This window comes from Zonotrichia albicollis, chromosome 3 (assembly GCF_047830755.1).
Source record: "Zonotrichia albicollis isolate bZonAlb1 chromosome 3, bZonAlb1.hap1, whole genome shotgun sequence".
NCBI lineage: Eukaryota > Metazoa > Chordata > Aves > Passeriformes > Passerellidae > Zonotrichia > Zonotrichia albicollis.
This window is the reverse complement of record NC_133821.1, coordinates 90,106,389-90,130,203: the sequence shown is the minus strand read 5'-3', so window position 1 is coordinate 90,130,203 and position 23,815 is coordinate 90,106,389. Positions and strand designations below refer to the sequence as shown.

Here is a 23,815-nt window from a genome sequence, read left to right as displayed (position 1 = left end):
GGCAAAACTGTGTGTCCTACAAGCCTTCATCAGTTTGTATTTGCAAGAAAAAGATTTAAAACCCCCCCACCCCATATTTATAAAATAGCAGAGTCTACTTGGAAAAGAAATTGCAAATAAAGGAATTTAAAGCCTTAGTGTAGTGCTGGGAGTATCTCAGCTGCTGCGTGCGGCGTTTGCAGGCAGGGCACGCCACCCACAAACGTGGCAATGTTAATAACAGTATTGATTTGTCTTCATGCAGCTATGAAAGCTGAACCTCAGAGGTGTGGGAGGGCTTTATTGGTAATTGGCATCAAGATTGATGAAGGGTAGTATCAACCCAAGGAGAGCACATGGAGGCTGGAACAGGGCAGGGTGAAACAGGGACCAGTACAGGAAGAAAAGTGGCCACAGCACTTGAGGCTTCTCCATCGAGCAGAAAGAATCTGCTGAAAATGTAATGCCTATGACTCAAAGTAAAGGAATGGGGTTAAAATCACTTTGGAGAACAAGACAAAAGAAAAGGTGTCTGCAGTGCCTCTGGTACAAGCCAAGGCCTGTCCAAGGATTTTGCAGGACATGGCAGAGCTGCAATGCCTGCAGGACAGGCAAGGGTGGGTGATATTTGCCCTCTCAGAGGGAGTTTTACCCCTGTCAGATCAAAATGTGTTCTGAAAAAATAATTTGTCACTTTGGTTTCTCACGTCTCTCAGTTAAGCTCTCTTTGTAAGGAGGATCTTTACATATAATTGTTTGGAGCAGTCTTCTTAAGCTTTTTGCTAGCAGCTCTGAAAATAGTAGACTGATGCACTCACCTCTTCCTGCCCAGCCTCCAAAAGTTTCTGACATCTCTTCCTTTAATTCTGCTTTGTAATTGAATTTCTGCCGTGAGTTTCTTTTGCTAATTCATTTATAGCATACTTTTAATTGTCAGTGAATTTGAATACTGCATGGGCTGTAAACATAGAAATTAATGTGTGCTATCCAGTTGCCCTCTACTCCTGCAGGTTGGAACAATGGTTTTATATTATTTCAGACATCCCTGAAAGTCTTTTGGGATGCCAAATTCCATTTACTTTGTGCATATAAATATGGCCAAATAAATTGCACTATTTTACTTGTTGGATGGGGAAAGTACAACAATTTTGTAGCAGCAACACAGAAGAGAAAGTAAAAGTTTGTGGGTTGTGTTTCCTATTTTGCCATTGACCAAGTTCTGTCCCTATGTTGTTTTTCCATTGGGGTTCCTTTGTTTTGCAGCTTGGAGAAATAACATCCATCTCTCTGTAAGATAAGGATACTAAGTTTTTATCATAAAAAGATGTTGAATCTAAAATGATTTGCTTAAATGTTTTTGTTGCTGCCAGGTTGCAACATTATGAGTGCCTGCCCAGGGATCTCAAGAGTAACAGAAAATTTCATGGCAATAGAAAATATATTGGAATTTACTTCCTGGGAGCGGAAGACTGGTGTAATTAAAACCTGCCCTGATGAGGGAAGCTACCAGGATAAAATAGGAACACAGTCATTTAGGGAGCACACACTTAAGGGGTATTCTCTTTGCCTTTATTTTTCCTTCTAGGCATTTTGGGCCTTAGGGAAGTTTGTTTGAAACTGCTCCGCTGATGATGGGAAGATGCACGTGGGAAGGTTGGTCTTCAGTACAAGCCATTCAAGCAGCATCACTTGCCAGTCATCAGGGCACCTTCAGGGGGTGACTGGTGACCCCAAGTCAGGGCAGGATACCCTCTGTGACACTTGTTTTCTTCTGTGATTTGTAGAAGGAGCTGTATTTCCACTGGCTGTTTGACTTCTTTTCAATTTCTTCTTGGTGTTTACTTCTGAAAACCTGTGGAGAATTTGTGAGGTTACCATAACAATCAAAAACCAAAATATATAGTGCTAATTTTTTTAAAAGGAGGAGATGGAATCGCAGTGCAGTCACTCTGACTTTTATTACAGTGTTTTTCTGGAAGTTAATAAATTATTTCCCACCTAGTCATCTTCTGGGTGCTTATGAGTAACAGTCAGCATGGGTTAGTTTGGAACAAATAATGTCAGACATCCTAATTACTCTCTGGAGCAGGCTAACACGTCCTGTAGATAGAAAAAGAACAGATGATATGATTTACTCCAATCCTAGTTAAGTTTTTGGTGATGTTTTGATATTAATAGAAAAAAAAAAAAAACAAACAAAGGAAAAGAAATTTGGTTGAAACTTATGGATAGTGCAAGGTTGGTGTGCTGACCATGATCCAGACTTAGCTTCTGTGTGTGAACAAGCTCAGAAGTAGTGTTGTGTGAGAATTTCCAAAAGTGGACCCAATGGCATGGGTCATTGTTACTGATGCATTTGATAAAATACTCAACAAGTAGCACCAAACTAGGGGATATTACAAGTACTTGGGGGGAGAAAGTTATTTGATTTTCAAGTAGCTTTGGACAGAACCAGAAGATGACCTTGGAGGGTCCATCATTCCCACCAGAAGGCTTTTAGTGTGGGCTTGCATTTATCTCTGGTGAGTGGGTTGGCTGTATAGAACACTCAGGGGTGGTTGGAGGGCTGCCACTGAAAAGTGTTGTGGGGTCATGGTGGGTCATACATTGCTTTTCCAGCATCATCCTGCCCTAACAGCAGCAGACACATGCTTCCATAAGCAGGGGGATGGACTTTGTGTCCAGTGTTGGGATCTCCTGGTGCTTTGGCATTGCTGGAGTACTAAATCCTGCTTGGGGCACTGCACCTGAGGGAAGATGTTAAAAAATGGAAAAGGCCAGCAAGGATCTGACTAACAGGACTCAAGGGGAATGATGGGAAGGAATAAGGGTGTTTGGTCTGGAGAGGAGGTGTGGGATTGGCACGAGGAGTTTACAGTGCCTGCAAACAGCAGCAGCTTGCTGTAAGGGGAGAAATATGAAACCCTGTGGGGTTAGGGCCAGTGGAAATGAGTGTGAGTGGGATCATGAAAAGCAGGAACTCCTCCTTGTAGGGATGGTGAAGTGTCAAAAGGAGGCTGTTGGGAGGCTTTGTCTGGGATGTCTGTGGCTGGGATTTGACATTGGGCAGGCCACATGTGTGTGCTAGGTGTGGGCTGGAGGCACCTGGGAGCTAAACACAGTGGGACTTGTTTGCAGAAGTTACAGGGTTACTGGGTCAGACAGGGATCTGGCAGGAAAGAAGTTGGTCTATTGGGTTGGAGAAGATGATTTCTTCCCAGCTGAACTTGGCCTTGTTGGTGGAGGAGAATCATGGTCAGCTCTGTGAGAGAAGGAATCTGAGCAAGTCACTTGCTTTCGATTTTCTAATCCACAGATTTTGAGAGATTAGGAATCACAGAAGAAGGTGAACCTTGCTCCTGGTGCTCTTATCTGTGACTCCTTGAAGCCTGATGAACCCTCAGCATTCTGATGGGATGCAAATTGCTTTATTTTTTTTTCCTTGAGAAACATGCTCAGTGAAAGAAAAGTGATTTCTAACCTTTCAGAGCAATGCTCAGTGGCTGCAGTAAACTTGGAATTGGCTCTCTCATATTCTTCCTTTATTTTGTTCCAGTTTTTACATCTTGGTGTAGTAATATTCTGTGATATGAGCTAAGCAAACCTTCTGAATCTGAACTTAAGACATCCTTATTTTGGAAGATGAATTTTTACAAAAATATTTAAAATAAAAAGGGTGATTTCAACAGATTGTTGAACATCAGAAGAATTTGCTGTCTGAATTCAAGACAAATCTGTACATTTTTCAACATGGAAATATTTCTTATTTCAGGACAAATAATAAAATGCAAATACACAACAAAGCTGTTTCCCATTCTAGGGTAAGAACTGGAGTAGGGTTTTTGCATGTTTAGACTATTTCTGGGGGTTTTTTTTGAACTGGGAACAGTAGCTTTTACAGGAGAGGCCAAGAGTGTGAAGACTGTCACTTAGAGAAAAGCTGTAATGTAAAGCATGTTTGGTTTGTGCCCTCTCTTCCAGGTAATCGAGCCCTGTGGACCTTCTCTGAAGAGATTCCAAGATAGGTGGTGAGTACTTTGCAGACCCTGCTCTTTTTGAGGCACTCTGTAATTTAGTAATAGTAAAACTAAATGAGAAATAGAAAATGCAGGCTTTTTGTTCTGCATTGAGTGCAGAAGCTTGCATTTGCTGAGTTAATGGTGTGCTTTAATTTTAAAGCTGGCAGGGCTAATCTTTAAGCAGGGGTTTGTTGTCAAAATGTTAAGATTTGCACTTAATAATAACCTTTGCACTAAAAATAATTTCCTGAGATTGCATAAGTGAACTGCTACATCTAAAAAAATACTTGACTTTAGAGATAATCTGTACAAATTATGCTGCATTTTTTACTAAAAGCCTACACATCCCACTGGGGCGGTGTTTTCTGTGTCAGAAAGCAATCTCAGAATTTTTTTTCCCTTCTGTTTTGTCCAAGGTGTTAATCTAAAGGAATGCAACTTCCAGAGAGTTATATGAGCTGCATAACCCATGCTAATCTCTGCCACATGTGACTGATTTTGTTCTGCCTGCACCCAAGGCTTCCACGTATTTCATTTTTATGCACTTCATTAGGTTCTTATTTGTGAGTAAGTGAAACATTAAATCAGTCAAGAGCTGCAGGAGGATGAGATTGCTAAGAACTGCCAATTGGTGCCATTGCAGGTGCAAAATGCTGATGTCAATCAGTGCAATTTCTTTTCCTCTGCTGGAGCTGGTCTCTCCGATGGTGCCAGCTGAGACTCTGCTCTGCAACACCCTTTGCTGTTTGTTGTCGTTGTTTCTAGAGAAATACATACTCTATTTCCTTTTTCAATTCTAGATTTCTTTCCCATGAGATGAACCAAATTATATAATTACCCATTAATTCCTCAGGAAGTTCATTCTTTCGTTGCATTTCCCTAGTGCACAGGATACAGGCCATTAGAGCTCTTGTGTGTTCAGACTGACTAATGAACCATGGCCGAGTGCCCCAAACATCTAATGGACTCCTCTGTCTTCCAAATCTGTGCACTTGCCATAGATCAGATGCCTTTTGATACACATGGTCCCAGGCTGATTTGAAGTGTCCATCTACATGAAATGTAACCATCTGCACTGGTCATTCCTCAGGGCAGGGGAGGATGATGGAGTTTGGTGTGTCTGTCAACTTAAATATGGGGAGGATGATGGAGTTTGGTGTGTCTGTTAACCTAAATATGTGTTCACTGTGCTAGAAAACGGTTACTTGGTATTTATAAGGAGCTTACTTAACACCCCTTAAATGTATATCTTATCAACTCCCTCTTTCAGCATTCCTTCCTTAGTAAGCTGTCGTACACTTATTTTCTATATTGAGGCTTGCGTTCCTAAAACTTGAGTTTTGTGAGCCCAAATCACGAATCCCACATGCCTTTCACCAGAATGCTCTTGTGAGCAGTAGCTTATGAACCCTCCTCTTCCCCAGCCCTGCAGATAGGATGGGATCTGTATTGTAAACCTGCATGGTTTGTATTGCTAATTTCTGTACTGGGACCTGAATATTCAGTGGATCTTCTTTGAGAGGTTGAAAAATGAAACAAAACTCTTCTTCTGAGGACAGAGAGGAGTATGAGATGGATGACAGTAATACCATGTGTGCAAAATCCAGGTAATTTTAAACTGTCTCTTTAAATTGTACTTAAAATTGGGTTTTCCTGTTTCAGGTAACACCTGAACAGGGTATGAGTAAAAAAATCACTTGTTGATACTCCTGACTGTTTGTTTAATACGTCTTTCTCCTGGGTAGTCTCTTTGGGTAGTGCTTTGAAAAGCTCCTGTGGTCTTTCCTAGGAGCTTGGGCTCCTGATGCACTTTTGCTAACAGAGCTTAGAGTTGTTGGGTGGTTGTACATCACATTCTTTGATGCTTCAGTGGTCTGTATTCCTCATGTTTTCAAGTCCAGGTGTGTCCATGATTTCAGTTTGGGAATTCATGTGATCCGTATCAGTAGAAGGTACATCTCCAGAGCATAACAGCTCTTTACACTGGTCAGGCTGTATCAGTTCATGTTTAACATGGAGTAAGAGGCAGACTTGAAGGCAGACCAGTGCTGAGCCAGATGGGCATTTTCCAAAATGTAATGTGTGGCCAGTGGCACATGGATGGCTTCAGAACAAAGTATGAAACTAAAATGTATATGAGCCTGCCTGAAAGTAGCTTGAATTTTACCCCAGCTAAGCACATCTGGAAGTGAGGGTGCTGGCCATGGAACGGGGAATTGACATTTGGATGCTGTCCTGCTGGGATAGCACAGGTCTGATGCAGCAAGCTGCTTACCTGTGTTTCTGCCTGTAAGCACATAAGCAGCTCTGGGCAGGGAAGCCCAGGGAGCCAGACACATGATGGGACATGCACCCATCAAGGCCACCCTGCACAGGACACCTGAATGCACAGCTGGGCCAGGGGCCCCGTGCCTTGGCCTGTTCCAGGGTGCTGCTGGGTGGCTGTGCTGGGAGGTCAGAGCTGGGATGTGGTCAGGAGGGCTGTCTCTGTCTGGGTGCAGTGCATTGGTGTGGTGGCATTGCTGTGACCTCTGTGCTGCTCTGGAAGAGCACATAAGTGGCTGTGGCCCATGGCCAGGGAGGGCAGAGGATGGGACATGAGGTGGTGTGAACATCATTTCAGAAACTGCCTGCTGCTGGCATGGACATGGGGCTCTGAGTCTGGAACAGGGCTCCCTGCTTCTCTGGTCCAAAGCTGATGTGTTTGGTACATGAAAGTGAAAGTTTTTGCAGCCAGACTGACAGATCTGTCCTACCAAACTGGCTTTGAGAAACATCCTATTTTTAAACTGAAAGCTGAGTTAAGACCTCTGTAGCCTTTGTGTTTGTGGGAAGGGGGGTCCCCTTGAGTGGGAGGTTGCAAGAAGTACTGGACGGCTGAACTTCTGAACATATCTCAGGATCACCTGTGGCAAGACATGGAAGTCAGGGAATGTTCTCGCAATTGGTGTTGGGAAATTTGTTGGAAATATGCTGTTCTGTGTACAGAGCAAGGGCAGGGGCATGTCCCCATGACCTGGCTCTGGTCATCACTAGGATGTCCCCCCTCACCAGGATCTCCTCATCCTTGAGTCCTGGTGCCTTTCAGCTTGGCTCTGCCTCTACTGCCCTTGTCAGCATTTCTCTGCCTTCTCTACAGCCTACCTGGATCCCCATATCCAGGAAGGGTCCCATGGGATCACCCTTCCTGGTGAAGAAAAAATCCCAGCAGCAGTGCCAGGCTGAGCACCAGGGCAGAGAAGGAGTAGGGAGCAGGCAAGATGTGGGAATTTGAGGCTGTATTCTCCTTCCCCTGTGCATTATCTGCACTACAGCCTTGAAAATCTGCCTTGTTTCAGAACCCAAACTCAAGTTCTCTTGGGACAAGGAAGACCTTTCAGTTCTGTTAACTTTTCCTGTTACCTTTCCTCCTGTCTGGAGGGAGCTGTGAGGCCCACATGTCTGCCATACATAAATCTATACTGTGGGTACAGGTAGGGGAGATGGAAGTGCAATTAACTGGAAAATGTGTCTTAAAAAAGAACAAATGGGAGCACAATAGCAAATGAAGCACCTTTTGTGAGTAGCTTATGTAACAAAGTAATTGAAAGTAATTCATTATGATTTAACATGTCTTCAATCAAAGCTTCCAATTTTTTCCTTAGCCACCTTTAAAAATTGCTATTCGAGTCTTCAGCTTTTACATTCTTATTATAAATAGGTTTTACTGATGTCTCCTCTGTTTAGACCTTCTGTGTTGTACTGCACTTTTCCTTTCCATATTCACTGTTTGCTCATTCAAGGATGTTAAGAAAAAAAACCCCAGAATGACTGTGCAACACTGCTGTTCAGCTGTGTTTGTTTTATGAATGAATCTCTTGAGTGCTCACAGGCTTTGGGATTGCTCACTTTTCAAAAACTTTTAAAATTCAAACTTTTTCCTTAATTCTTTACTGTGATGGGAAATAAAGCAGGCTTTCTTTCTAAAAAAGTAAACACTTAGCCAAGATTTCCAAGCTAGAAGATAGCAAGGCTCTGTAACTGCCCTGTTTTCCCCACTGTGCTCCCCCAAACTCCACCTGCCTTCTCCATTTTGTAGAGATGTTGCTATGTAGCATGAAAAAGGAGTGGCTCCTAATGCAAGTATCTCGTGTTGATTCACTGCTATACAACTGTTCATCCCCTAAGACTGTGGGATTACCAAGCATTATCATGCTCAGATTGACTCAGGTAGTACTATTTTTATTTAAGCTGTATTAAGGTATCGTTGTGAATCTTTGGTCTTGCAGCATGGGTGTAATACGATTTACTATTTTTATAAAAAATCAACATGTCTGTACAAATCCTGTCTATGGCAAGAGCTGCAAAGATTAGTCATGAACTCAACACTTTTTTTTCCCCTCTCTCCTCTACAGTGAGTTATTACATTTTTAATGTTCCTGTGACCTCTACTGTGCTAGCCAGGCTCAGAATAAAATAAGGTGGTACCTTGGCTTTTGCTGTCAGGGCCTTGCTGGGAGAAGCTTTGGTGTGAGTGGGGGGCTTTGGTGAAAGAGGGAGCAAGGTTTGGGAGTGCTCAGGGGAGTTTCCTGGGCAGTCACCAAGGGAGTGCAGTGGGTTTCACCCATCTGAAGCCTTGAGGACCCCTCTAATTCAAGCAAATGAGACTTGCCATGACCAGCAATTCTGTCCATCCACCTTGCTGGCTTTTATATCAGGCCCCACCAGTCTTAATTTTAAAAAATGGTAATTTAGAGTGGATCCTTACCTTGCTCAGGTCCTTCTCATTACCCTGCAGCAGCTTGGTACCCTGGTAATGCAAACATAAACGTGCATCCTAGGGTTGAGCTTGGCTAAGGGATGCAGTCAGAAATATCTCCAGACAGCCTGTCTGTCCAGCTGCATGCCTGCAGGTTGGATAGACTGCCAACCACTGTGTTTCCAGAGGGGAACTAAAAAAATCATGGCCTTTCTTGGAAAGGGAATGCAATGAGATGAGGCCTGATTTTCCTCAACTGGGACAAATATGACGATGATCAAAATAAGTTCCTTTGCTGAGTGGAGTTACCACTAAAAGTCAACATGGTTTGCAAAGATGATGGGTGCAAAAACTGCTTCACTACATTGCTTTGGTGATCTAGGAATTGCATAGCACAGTTACAGTAGCCCAGGGAAATATTCCCTAAAGCTGCTTGGATGCAGCTCCCTTTCTGGGGAACTCAGTAAAATGGAGATTGCCACTCCTAAGACTTCCCACCTCCAGAATTCACTAGGATGGGGGCTGCTTCAGGGCTGGGAATGCAGCACTGTCTCCTGAGGGGGAGTTTCTGGGAACCTTTCTGACCTTCATTGGCATTTGGAAGGAGGGGTGATGGAGAGAGAGGCTGAATGTGGGCATCCTCCTGGGCTCTGTATCCTGGGACAGCCTGGCTGGTGAGCAGCTTAATTGCTGTAAGTGGCTCATGGCACCCAAAGGCAGCGGGAGGCAGCCATGGCTGTGTTGAGTGTGGTCTGCAGTTGTGTATGACATACAGAGAGACAGAAGGAGCATTTCCATCCCCATCAAGCCTTCATTTGAAACAAGGGGGACATTTAATATGGGGGGGGGGGTTTACAACCTTCTCCTTAATTACCAGGGATGCAGAATAACATTCAATAACTGCTTGACTACTGTCTGAAGTAGAAAAGAAACATATGGTAATGGGTGGATGCTCCATGGTTCTGTGTGGGCAGCACAGTGTCCAGTGAATGGGGAGAAGATGCTGTGGGTTTGCCAGTGCAGATCCCCAGCCAGGTTCTTGCAGAGTCCTGTTCCCTGCTGACCATGAGCTGTTGCAGCAGGTATGGAAATCAGCTGGTGAATTCTCCATTACACCATTTAGGATAAAGGAACATAAAGTGCCAATTTTGCCATAACAAAATGCATGGATAATTTTGACATAGGATGCACGTTGCTTTGGTAATGGTTTGGTTTGGCAGGCTTCTTTTGGGGCTTTTTTGGGAGGGGGGGAGTTCCCCAACAGCACCAAGTGTTGTGTGTGCATCTGCTGTCATGTGCAGACATTGCCTCCTCCTGCACAGTGTTCCAGTGGAGTTCCAGCAGAGCACCAGTGGGGCTGCTGAGGTGCAAACTTTTTGTGTGAACAAAGAGAGTCTCAGCTAAGCCAGGCAGTTTTGTTTCCTTCTCCCTATGCTTTTGGTATTTATAAATATCACCCTTGAGCTACCATAAAATCTGGTCTCTTAGCAGTCAAAATCCAGCTGTTCCTTTCCAGAGAGCTGATATGAATTCCTAGGAAAAGCAGACATGGCCATCAATCCCTTGTCTAGATTTTGTTGTTGTCTGGAAAGAAGCATTGGGATCTGCAGTTGGACTAGATGATCACTCTGGGTCTTCTTCCAACTAAACTACTTTGTTTTCTATTCAAGTGCAGACCGGGTTGGAGAGCTGGAAGAAGACTGGGCTGTAGGTCCCAGCTGTAGCTGTGTTCCTGATTTCAAGCAGGAGTGGTGGGAGAGATTTTCTTTGCTAGATACTTGCTGGCTGACTATCTTATACCCTAAAGCCCAAAAATTCATTATCTCAATATTGAATTCATCAGTAAATTGAGTGTAGTAAATCTGTTACAGTAAAAATGAAGTGAATTAAACTCCAGAAGTTTTTATTCCACCCAAAAAATCGTATTTGGCCTTCATTGAATTTCAAAGAGGATATAATTTGTCATTTTATTCAATGAAATGCCACAGGCAAAATAATTCAGGAAAAATGTTACTTTTTGTAATTTGGGGAGGAAATTTCATTTTAGGTATTTACCATCCAGAAATTGTTTTGTTGCACATCAGTATTAAGACATATCCTTATGAATGTAGATCATGTCTCATTAGTTGTTCTTTAAATTACTGTCTATTTGTCAGAATATTTAATTATCTAGTTCTGATAATTTATACTGGAATCACTAAGGCAGCTTGTTTTTAAATCCTTTCTTTTTCTAGGTGAAAATACCTTCTCTCTGAATGATAATGAAATATTTTAACACTGCAACAAGGAGCACAATAGATAGTATGTTAATACAAGTGCCTGAAAATATAAAATTGAAAATGTAAAATCTATGCTCACTGGTTTCAGAATATGCCAGGAATACCTTCCCCGAGTTTTCACGTTTTGTAACTGTTTTGAATCTGAAGAAAAGAGCCTTTTTCTTTCATTTTGGTTGGTCATTTTGTTTTAAGTTTGACCAAGTAGAGTTCATAGACTCAGCTCTTCAGTCGCAGAGTGAGGTAAGAGGATTGAATGGTCCCTGTTTTCCACTATAAAAATAGTGGGAGGTGAATTTACCTGCAAAGTGGCACCTGAGTGGAGGACTGATAGAAGATAGCAAGTGCAAAAGGAATTTCACAGCCGACAGGTACTAAATTATGCATTTTGTGTGGTACCTGGGAAGTGACTTCTGAGTGTCCTCCTGAATCAGTGTGTTTTAAAGATCATAGCCTGCGACTCTAGAAAAAGGGGGTTGGTTTTGAAGGTTATCTGGTTCTTCAGTTGTTTCCAAATGTTTAGCAACTTTGTGGTAGTGTTCCCCTCCAGCCACGTTTTCTCTGCGCCCTGGATAAAGTGGGACTTAGTAGGAGAGTGGGCCTTGTCATGCTTTCCACCCCTTCTGAATCCTTCCCGTGATGATAAAGAATGTATAAACAAATGCATAAGTTTTATTTTATTTCTCATTGCATCTCAAGCATTCTTCTCCCAAGCTCTGCAAGATGCCCCAGCTGGGGATGATGATGGCTCTGCCTGGACAGCCAGGCATCCTGGGGGAACTGAGCAGCATCCACCTCCATGACAGCTCCCACGCAGAACACAGGGTTTGTTATGCCTAAACTTGTAAGAAATGGTTTAATAATGGGAATATCAGCAGACCCCTGAGTGTAATGCTGCTGCTGTATGCTTTCATAAATCTAAGGTTTAGGTATGGCAGTTACAATACATGGCATTGGGAGTATGTGAAACAGCAGTCATTAAACAAAAATGAGCTTTTAAACTAATGACAGCTGCCTAAATGGCTTTGCAGTGAAACAGATTCCCCGAGGCTACCATTCTTCAAATAATACAGGTCGTATTGACTTTAAAAAAAGCAGGAAAATATTTTGTTTTCATGCTGTAGTACTGCTTTTGCATTCATCCCAAAGGTCAAGCTGTGAAGCATTTGCTAGGCTTTAAACTGGAGGTGTTAGAAAAAAATGAATGGTAATATTTCCAGTAATTCATTCACTGTTATTACACTGAATTAAGCCATATGCAATACCAGGAATTCACACCTCTTCCAAAATGGGTTTAGAAGTAAGTATGGGGACGCTTTTCTCCATCTAAATTCAGCTTAGTGTTTAACTCAGTAGGTAGTTCTGCACAATAGCTCTGTTATACAGAATTTTATCCAAATGTCTCTATCAAAACCTCTTTCAACTCCTGCTGGTTTAAAATTATACACAATAAAGCAGCATGTTGCTTTGTCTCCTTTGAGGACATCCTTCCCAGCCTAAAGCCAAAGGTTTAAAGATGCAAGTTTTGTCTTTTCCTTCATGCCAGATGTCCTGGTGGACCATGGCTACCCATATCTAAAATGCATTGGCCAGTTTCCTTGAAGACACATTTTTAGCAGGTTGATGGTTGCAGAAGACCAGCCTATTCTCAGTCAACCACTTCCACATCTTTTTGACTTTGGCTTTTCCCCTGCCCAAGTTTGTTTTCTTCCTGAAAGTGCTTGTTTGGCTTCTGTCTTCCTGTCCCCCTCATTCTTCACCTTCATCAGAACTCATGGGTTCATTGTTCCTCCTTTTATTACCAGACATAGCGGAGAGTGCAGAATAACCCATACTGTGAAAGGATGTTAAACAGCAGAATTTGGTTGTTTTGCATCATATCTCTTCATACCATAAACAACTTGGAGCCCACTTGTTCTATAAACTCAGCTTCAGCCTCGTGCTGGCCTTGCTTGCTGAATAACTCCAGATAGCTCCATTTTTATATAAAGCAAGCAATTCCACTACAAATGTATTGAAATCTGTTGAAAGCAGTCAGATTTCACTTTCTTCCTGTCATGAGATGGCAATTTAAAGCTGAATATTCAAATGCTCTCTGATGTTCCTTGGAGCACTGCAAGACTGAGCAGAGTTTAGGAAGGATGGGATGGAGGGTGGGCCAGAGGTCTCCTGACAAATCAGGGATGTTGTGTGCAGCTTTCAGAACCTGATAAATTCTCTTGCAAACCTTGCAAATTTCTCACCAGAAATCCTGGCTCTCTGCAGGCTTTGGTGATCCTGGGGAGGCCTGGATAATGCACTGTTCTTTCCAGCACTTTTCTTGTTTGCCTCTGTAGCCTGTCCTAGCCGCAAAGGTGCTTTCTGTGGGCAGCTCTCTGTGGAAGAGGAGGGCTGTCTAGTGGTGGTGACTTCAGCCATATTCTCTCCTAGGGATTTGTACTCTCATCTTCCTAGGGAGTATGCTTGAGTCAGGGGAGAAGAGTGGAAGCAGAAGAGTTATATTAACTAAAACATGAACATTTGAACAGATGGCTGACCTCTGTAACACCATGAACTATTTAATTTTAGAAATTTGCAGGCTGTTTCAAATTTGTCATGCTCCTTACAACCATCTGAGCATAGATACACAACGACTTATTAGCTTACTGCAAAGCTTTGTTGTTTAATTTCCTTGCTGTTTGAAACACTGAGCTTTAGGTTGAATAAGCAAGATCCTGGATCATCAATGGGAATGATTCCCTTTGTGACAACGTCCTTTGAACCACTGAAGGCTGAGGGAGAAGAGGTGCTCCCAGTTATGGTGGAAGGAGCTCAGCTCCTCTGTTTTTCTCACTTCCCCAGCATGCTCAGCCCTAGCACAGACAGGGGCCATGGAACAGTTAATTGTGGGCAGGGAGGAGACAGATGATCATCCTGCCCCAAATCACTTAAACGCCTTAGGAGTCTACCCTTGCCTGTCTGAATGAGCCAACTAATCTTTCAGTGAGCTGCACAAGTGAGCACTGAGTTATATATGGTACAAACAGGGAGATGACACAAAATGATCAAATTCCTCTATCCTACCTCTACCACAGCAAAACCTGTGCATCCTTTGCTTGCTTAATCGTAGAAGAACATCATTGTTTGAACAGAATTGTTTCTGGCTATGGGGAGTTCTCACGCTCTGGAGGCTTTTAGGTCAGGGTTGCATATCTTTTGAAAACAGGTGCTACAGGCCAAATGGGTGGTGACTGGGTACCAAAATTCTTGGAGAAATTATTTGAATGAAAGGTATTGGACTAGATCAGTGGTTCTCAATGCTTTTTGTGAGATCACAGTGAATTCCCAAGAACTGTGCTTCCGGCACTTGTGTGGCAATTTGAAAGAGCAGTATCTGTTTGGTGACCATACATAAAGTCTTTGGTGCTGTCCTGGAGACCTGCTGGGATGAGTGATGCCAAGAGTCCCATCTGGGATTCAGTGAGTCAACACTGGAAGAATAGCTGAAGGACTTGAAAAATGTCTTTATAAGGAGTGTACCATGTTTGTTAGTCCACTAACAGTGCAAGAAAAAATATCAGTGCAGCATGTATTTCTTTTATAGAGATCTGGCTTATCACTATGGTTGCCTCTTCTTAATTACTGCTAATGCTTCTGAAGGCTGTGCAGTTGGAAATGGAATGTGGCTGGCCCAGAGTCAGGGCACAGTAGCTTTTATCAGGACCACTCAGAGGCAGACCATCTGCAAAATGTATTTATTTTTTTCTCTGGTTGTCTTCTCTAAATAAAAATGTGATGCTGTGAGAATGTCCATTCCATCTATTCCTACACTCCACCAAAGTTGCCATTTTCTGAAAAATTGTTTTTGAAAGTTGTATTTGGCAAATGTCTGTTTAGTTAATTCCTCTCTTGCCATTGCTGCTTGTCCATGAAACCCACATCTCTTTGTATCCAAGCTCAGCTATAGCTCAGCTCAGAGTATTCTTTAAAGTGTAGTTGCTTTATGCTCATTTGGGGCTTTTTTAGCTCCCTTCCTTAGGCAGTGGGAGAAGTGCAGGCACTTCACACCTGATGCAGGCAAAGCTGGTGCCTGCAGAGCCAAGGGTTCTTAGGGCAGGGGTGACACTTCCATGGTCAGGGCTCCTTGCTCGTTGCAGGTGTTGGAGCTTCAGCACCCCTGGCACCCCCTAGTTATAACCCAGGAGTTTAACAGGGACTAGCTTTGCAGGAGTGAGTGTCTTCTGCCTGCAGTAAAACGTGTGAAGGTCCTGCAGGCTTGGGTCTGTAGCCAACAAAGAAGACCTCATAATTACTGTCAAAAAAAATGTCTTTAAAGGAGAAGGCTTGGAAGAAGTAGCTCTTTTTTCTTTTTCAGAAAGTAATTTCCCTGGTTCTGGTGCCCTCTCTGAAGTGAACTTAGCTGCTTGGGACACAGGGTTTTATTTTAGAAATAAAATAGTCCTTCATCGTAGAGCTCTATTCAATAGTGTGATGTTCAAATCAGTGGGGAAAAAGGGGCAGTCCCTCTGTGACACTGATTTTTATAGCAAATTTTTTCAACTGATTTAAACTTTTAAAAGCCTTTTTAAGGCTTTCCCTGAAAAATGTGAGCTTAAGCAAATCATAACATGTTTTCCCCACAGTTACAGTGATGTAATCCAGCTTTGGCCATCCTTGCCTGGCAGTGGGTGTTTCTGGAGGAAGGTAAAGAATAGGGACTGTAGTTAGAAAGGCAAATGAAATTACAAGAGCAAATAGTTGTTTATATTCTATAAAATTGGTACTCATTGCTCTCAGGTTCACCTTCCTTGCCTTAAGGTTTTCTCATTAGAAGCAGTTTCTGTAAATACTATCTCTTCCTTTCCCCTTGGAGAGATCTCAAAGAGCTGGGCTGGAATTAGTGTCTGGGTAATCAATAAACTCTAATCTACATGATGGGGTTTTTTTTCCTTTAAGTTGGTTCTTTCTGTACTGGAGAAAACATGTCTAAAGCAAATGTAAAATGAAGAAGAGTTAGATCCAGCTTGACTCACTGTTACTATATGTGCTTACAATTATGCAATATGAATGTCTTCCAAAACAATTAGAGTTATTGCAAGGTTGACAACTAAATGATTAATCTACTGCCAGACAGCCAGTGCAGTAGTGTCTTTGAAACATGTTTTGTGCCTCTTTCCTGCTGTTCTTTTCCTCCAAGTCTGATTTGAAGATAGAACACTGACCATAAAATAAATTGTGATGAGTGACCTGCTTCTTTTTCAGCCTTCTCCTTTGCTTCAGCATTGTGCTTCTGTCCTGCATTGAAAAGTGTGTAATGAAAGGATCTGAAAACTGCCCTGAGCCAGAACATTCAGTCTTGTATTTCATTTGAGGCACATGCTTAAATTATCTTGGGGTTGGCTGGATTTGTTTGTGCACTCAAGTGCAAGCACGGTTTTAATCCAGGTGAATAACGATACTTGAAAGATTTTGTTGATGGGAGATCACAAGTGTTTTGCTTTGTGTTAGTGGCATAGGTGCAGAGCATGGGAAAATATTCATTGGTCATCTCTTTGTCTAGAGCAGTCTTTGTAAGGAGAGTACCTGCTTATATTCTGGTTTTCTTCTCAGGAGGTCTCTGCTTTTGGCTACGTAGTGTGGAGGGAGAACTTTTCGTGCTTAGTTTAGGAGCTGAATATGCTGCTGAGTTTAGAGAGGTGACTAAACACTGTAAAATCCAATAGTTTGTGACAGAAAAGGCAAGACCACAGAAAAGATTCCAGTTTGGTTCTTCATGAGTTCTACAGACTTGTACATTTTTAACATTTTTACAGATACAAGTCTTAACACTGTGTACTGAGCTGCATCGAGGCAACTGACTCAGAGGATCCCTCTCAACACCTGCTGGTGCTGTGGACCAGCCTCTGTGCTAGTTCTGGTTTTAAATTTAATTTTTATTCTGGTTCTGGTCTTCCTTTTTAAAGAGATGTCCTCAAATGTGACCTGAGGTTAGAGGCCATGCTGTTCCTCATTACTCTGAATAGCAATGATACATTTGGTAGGATGCCCCGTTGAGCCAGCTTGGAGCCAAGGAGCAGCAGTGGAGCTGGGCATAAGTCATGGAGTTACTCACAGCTTCTTAATATTTTCCTTAAGTTGTTTTGGCTAATAATACAATGTAATAATAATTCTGGACAATAATAGGTTTGCTTGTCTGGCTTGTGTGATGCCAATTCTGTTGTTGCAGAGGTTTTGCATTTAGCTCTCAATAACCATCAGGCACAAAGCCAGTTGCTGTGTGCATGGTTGACCACGACTTGATGAAGCTATAGCACATTTTGTCTGCACTTGGAAATATTTTCTTGTCCCTTAAAGGGAACTCTGTGCTCTGACAGTGACGCTTTCATTGCAGAATGAGAAAACTTTGACACTGGCTCCTACTGCCCACCTTTACAGTCCCAGCTTTTTCAGGTACATGAATCACCTTTCTTAATTCCATACAGTAGAAGAAACAGTCCTGAAGTGCTCATAAATTATGTACTTTGCATTTGCTCAGTATGCTGAAGTTTGGGAGTGAGCTTCAGTGAGATATCTGTGCTATGTTAAGGTTATTCAGAGAAAAGCTTGGTTTTGGTCTTAATGCCTTTGCTACCAAATTTTAGTAGATAAAGGTGAGACAGACTGCTCCAACCCAGCAACAGATTATTATTGTTTTGTGGGGCAGCTCTGGTGTCTCTTCAGAAAGGACTCAAATGACCAGTGCTTATAAATAGTCTCTCTTCCTCTCAACCTCCAAGTTTGGGAGACCTGTGCTGAAGTCAGAAAAGAGATGCAAGGGGAGCATCAGGAGCACCTTTGCCTCTGGGTGCTGTGGGATGAGGCTACAAGTGGAATGACCCCATTTAACCTCATTTTTAAGATATTTTGCTACATTCTCATATCACACATCATCACACTCTCATCATCCTCTTGTTTAGGTTTCTCTGTGAGGTGGTTGTGGTCAGCATATTTCAAAATAGCAGATTTCATGAGGCTGTGTTGATTACAAAGCCCAATCTCCTGGAGTTGCAGGGGGCAGGGAGTAGACTCCAGCCCAAACAAATTGCTCCCCTTTTGGATACTTTCCCCGGGGGTTGGCTGTTCACCTCCACTGTGACTAGAAACACTTTCAGTTTCAGCTTGATCATGGGCTGTTTAATAGTTTGAAGGATTTTTTTGTCAATGCTGTGGGTTTATTTTTTTCCATCTGTGTTCCCCATCCTGATGCAGTAACAACAAAAGATCTTTCTGCTTTTATTTTAAGATACATCAGCCAAGTGCTGTTAGTTTCCACTTTCTGTACTTTTTTTTAAAAAAAAATTATATCATTGAAGAACATTTTGATCTTTGCTCTTTATTTTTATTTGCATGACCTAATTCAACTTGACTTTGGCAATTTCTCTTTCCCCCTTTGTTTCCTGACCTCTGACACAGCTGTCTTTGATGAGCAGCCCTTCTTTTCCATTCCTCACATACACTCTGCTTAGCCCTAAAAATCCCTTTTTGGTGATTTTTTTTTTTCCATTTAGATCAGGACTCATTCCCTACATATCTCCCCTACTTTGGTTGGAGTTGCTCAGTACCAACTTTTTTTTTTTCATTTTTGCCATACAGATATTCTAAGCTTCTTACAAGTGTGTTCTTGAGCACTTCTATCTAGCTGACTTCTGTGCTGAGTTCCTTAGATTCCTCAAAGCTTATGGGAAATTGAAAAGATGAATTTTTGTGTTTCCCTAAATCACCTCTCCATGATTACAATTGCCTCCAGAGTTGCTTTCATTGAGGACTTTTAGCTACTTACAGTGTCTAAATTAGACCTGCCCTTTTCTAGTTCAGCAGCTGGAGGATTACAATTGTCTTCTGCTTCCAGGAATATCTGTGGTCAGCTCTTTACGTTAATAGTGGGTTCTTCAGTTGAGTATTTTGGGAAGTTGCAGTCCCACAGAAAGATAAGCCCTGTTGGCACTTCTGTCTTGCTGTGAACCTGGGAATCTGCACTGCACTGCCATGCAGGCTCTGTAGGGTGTAGGATAACCTGTGATGTGGCCCCTCCTTCTTCCAAGTTGTGTTGACCCCATACCACTGCAGTCCTTTGGAGTTTCTTATTCTGCTACCTGAGTTTTGTCTTGCAGTGCCCTTCCTCTTGGTATCAGTAGGTTAATCCATGCTCTTGTTTCTTACTCATCATCTATGAATTCTGGCTAATTATCTAACATCCTATCTGACTGCTGCTATTAATGTTCATATGCTCTTTGCCCTCCTAATTTTGGGTATTATGTGTTTTTTTGTCCACATTTACCAATCCCCCCATCTGTTTATTAAAACCAGATGTGGGAATTAACTGATTTTCCTGATTGTCCTGTCTCTAGAGGTGTTTTTTCTGTAGTTTAAAACTCCTGTCTGTGCCTGCTGTGATTACAGAAGGACGTATCTCATACATAGAGAAATGTCCTTTTTTTCCATGAATGCCTTCTGCTGGTGGAACACCCTAAAACTTCCCTTTCAGTGTCAGCTCTTCAACCATATGGATGACATTAACTTGTAATAGCTTTTCCTTCCCCTTGTAGTATCTAAAGGTCCTCAGGGATGATGCTCAGAGTCTAAAGCTGGTCTCCCCAGACCCTCTATAGCCAAGAGGGAGGCAGACACCACCAGAGAGCATCTAAAATAGGCTCCTGCTCCAAATTGCCTTCCTGATCTACAGGCAGAAAGACTATCCTCTTCTGGGCTAAATTTAGTCCTGAGCCTGCTTCATGCCTGTGGTTGAGTTCTCCATCTGCACACTGAGACCAAGAGCCCTTCTCTTACTGGAAGGCCAGAGATAAACCTCTGGGGGAAAAAGGAACTAGAATACTCTTAGTAAGAAGAATCAAATGAAGTGGTATAAATAAACAGAGCTGAGGACACTACAGTGGAGCAGCCAGGGGTCACAGAATGGAAAAGAAGATGAGGAACCAGAATATGATGAACAAGAGTCCGGCCCCCAACATGTGAGCTGTGGCCTTGCAATCAGAAGCAGCTGAAAGACTTTCCTGGTGCAAAGACATCTTGCATCATCTCTCCAAGCAGGAAAAATGAGTCCAGATTGCTGTGTCTAAAGAATTTTTATTTCCCATTAGGAGGGTAGACACAAAATCAGATTTCCACTCCAAGTTGTCTTATATTTTTAGCCTGTGATTGGATTGCAAATGAACACTGGATATTTACATTTCTGGAAGCAGACTCTGGTTGCCGTTGTCTTAACCAGGATCCAAGTTAATTTGCTGAGCTTCCAGATGGGAGCCATTTGTTTCTCTATTACACATTTGCAGGAATGCTTGATTTAATCTAGATTTTCTAGCTCAGTAATTTGCCTATTTTAGCATTCAAGCATTTTCCCTACCTCCCTCTCTGTTTTTTTCCCCTTATCTTTGAGCTGAATTATCCACTGTGCAGAATAAAGAAAATGGGTTTTGCGAAAGGAGCCACCTGTCCATCATCCATCCAGTGTGGAAGCTCTTGGGGAGCTGATTGTCCTTCCTTCTCCTACAAAGGGTTTCCTAAGAGGTGCCTAAGTGCAAGGCATAGCTGGCACAGCCTCTCAGCCCTGTTTCACTTGGTTTGTTGAGCCTCATTACATTTTGCTATTGTCTTTGTTTTAAACTATTTAATGATCACCTTATTCTGGTCTAGTCCTTGTGCTGAATATAGATGTTGCTACACTATTGGCTCTTTTTATGTTGTGGGTAGATAAGGATATTTGCAGGAGGAGGCTCATAATTTTCCTTAGCAACATTCAGTCTCCAGTGCATTGAGTGGCTTGTGATTGTATTATAGCCATTTCTTTAATGAAATTTTGAACTACATGACTCTCTTGCAATCACTTCTGCCTGGGGTTCTTAGATAGCCATGCAAGCGCTATGTGTGTCACTGCTGTGATGTACAGAGCGCACTGAAGGAGCAGATGAGGTGCAGACAGGTAATGTTAGCTCATGAGCCAGCCCTTTTCTTCATTGCTGCATTTTCCATAACAGCTAAGACTGTGGTAGGAAAAAATGATGCACCATGTTCTAGCTACTTTAGTTTCAGAATGAGTGCATTGAACCAGCTTGAGGTCAACTTTATTATTTCTTCTTCTTGTGTTACAAATTCCCAGTGCTCCAAATAGCCAAATGTCATTCCAGAAAAACACAGAAGTGCTGCACAGAGAGTTTGCATCCCTAAGCCCTGGAGACACAGCATGTCCAGGGTGACAGGCACGACTGAGAGCTCATCTTGAGCAGGTTGGGCCCACTCTACTGAGCATGTGGATGGATGTGTACAATTGCTCTCGGGGGTTTTTGTGTTGCTTGTGGTGATGGAGCAGCTGAAGGAAGCTGGGGCTGGCAGGGAATGTGCAATAGGCAACTGTCCTACATCATTCCTTGCTGAGGTAAGTTGTCTGTGAGGCAGTGATGATGGGAATGTGAGGCACCAGAAAACATCCTTTTATTCTTCATCTGTGCAACATAAAGTCTTACTGCCTCCTGGTCTGGGACTCAGGCCCCAAGGTGCTGGGGTGATGTTTTCAGCCAGGTGCCCAACCCTTACAAATACAGTGCAAAGTGGAATAGCTGCCTGTGCAGTCAGGTACCTTGGTACTTGTGCCTTTTGGGCATAAAAGGGTCAGCTTTGGCTTTTCCACAGCACATGAGCAGACAGATTTTGGAGTGCTTTATCAGGTGATGGAAGAGATGAGGCAGGGGAGGTGAAGCAATGCTGTGGCTGTACCCTGGAAGGTGGCACAGGCTCAGCAGCGTGGCTCATCCTCAGGACCGAGGGCAGGGCATACATCTGGGACATGCCCCAAGGATCAGGGCAAAACTTGATAATTCCCAGCACTACTGGCAGGCTGCTAAGCACCACAAAGGCAAAGGTGAGGTAGTGGAAATAGTATAGCAAAAGATTATTTTGTTAACAGTTCTCAGGTCAGCCTGCCAGGTTAACAGACAGTAACTCAAACAGGGTGGGATTTCTTTAGAAGGAATAAAGTAGTATAAGAGATGTTTAAATTCTTGTCTTACATATTTGAAGACAATAACGAGCCATTAGTGGGAGAACTGGTTTAATTTACTTACAGGAACTGAAATGACATTATATATTTGAACAGGAAAATAATTTTTTAAATTATTTGATATAAAACTTATATGTTTTATTAGAATATTGTTTCTTATCTCTCTCCAGCACTGTAAAAAAAGGATGAATATAAAGAAGAAAAAATTGCACTTGTAGTAAATTCTGATGTGTAGCTGGGAGATAAGCTTGCCCCTTGGAAAAGGCCATCCTGGAAGTTTTCTCCTGCTTATGCTGTGCATGCAAATGCATTACGCCCCTCTAGGAGTTTCTCAGAGTCTTTTCCTGCCTCAGTGTGATCAGGACACTGAAAACACAGGATAATCCCCTATGCTCCCCCCAGTCACAGTGGCATGCATGTGTTGTGAAAATGGCTCAGCAAGGCTGCCCTGCAGCAGCCCCAGCTGGTTCAGGCTACCTAGGAAATCCTATTAAGTCACAAGTGTCAGTACAGTATGCACAACTTTGGTGCAGAGGGGACTATTTATAGCCTCAGTAAGAGTATTGTGTGCACAGGGCTTTTCTTTCACACCTAATCAGGGACCTTGACAGACTCACAGTCTCTTTTACCTGCTCAGCAGCTCGGGTGCCAGACCTCTGAGAGCAGCAGTGTTTTAGCTGGAAATCCTCATCATCTTCTAAGAGCAGCTGGGAGCCATTGTGGAGGAGGAGGCCGTGATTTTCCACCTGCCTCTCTGCACACCATCTCCTCCTCTCCTGACTCACTGGGTTCAGCCATTTAGCTCCTGGAGCATGCAGTGCCCTGCTGTCACCATCAGCCTTGCTGTGGCAAGAGGAGGGGTGCCATATATATGTCAGTGATATCATTACATTTCTGAAGCTCTTCTCAGTCATGAATGAGCTTTGTGGGATAAAGTGTGTGTGATCAGGACATTGGAGGGACATAATGTAGCAGAGCTGCAGGGTTGGTAACAAGGCAAGGTGCTTTGCCTTCATAGGATTATTTTTGCACCCCACTGGCAATGTCAGTTCATGGGTTTTTTTTAAGTCTGACTGGGGAGATAGGAAGGACTCACCTATAAGAAGTTTCCAGGCAGGAATAATCCAGTGGTGGAGGAAGCACCTCCTTTGTGAGCGTGTGTTCACACTCCAGTTTTAAGCTTTGGCATTTGGCAAGCACACTAATAGTATGTCAAGGAATTAACATGAATTAGTTTCAAAATAACACAGCACTGAGTGGAGCACAAAGAGGAACATGTTCCTTCCAGCAGCTGGCCTGGGCTGGGGTTCCCCCACTGCTACCAGCCCCCTGAGATCCTGCCACAAAGTGCAATCCAATGTGTTAACAAAGTGTGTGAGCCTTCTGCAGGCTTACTGCATCATATCAAGTGAGTTGATTAGAGAGACTCTTGATTTTCCTGGGTTTTTATGTTCTTATTGGGAGCCATTTGTCAGTCTGCACAGAAATCTGATTAGCTGAGAATTGCTGTCTCTCTGGTATACGTTGACCTATAACGTGAAGGATACAGCAATAAACACAGTCAGCTGGGCAGCTGGGGGAATCTGTAGGTTTGGAGGCTGGGAAGGAGACACTTGAATGCTTTTCCTTTGGGAACTTGATGATGTTTGGCCTGAGGGTTCTGTGCCAGCATTCCTTGAGGGGGCTGGCAGCACGTTTCAGCCCTCTGGTGCTGCTCTGTGGGGTGTCTGTGCCCACCACTGTAGTGAGACAAGAGGGAGCTCCCTTGTTAAGG

General features: G+C 42.9%; 1 protein-coding gene across 4 annotated transcripts in view; it reads left to right on the top strand.

Annotated features, from left to right (window-relative positions):
* The window catches only part of HPCAL1 (hippocalcin like 1), a 79,900-nt gene that overhangs the window by 26,939 nt on the left and 29,146 nt on the right, over positions 1-23,815 (top strand). For 3 of the 4 annotated variants that reach the window (XM_005487201.2, XM_074538107.1, XM_074538109.1), the window contains exon 2: positions 3,961-4,007. The exons of the other annotated variant lie outside the window; for it this stretch is intronic. The gene's annotated coding sequence lies outside the window, so the exon portion shown is untranslated. The remainder of the gene's footprint in view (positions 1-3,960; positions 4,008-23,815) is intronic. 4 annotated transcript variants of the gene reach the window in all.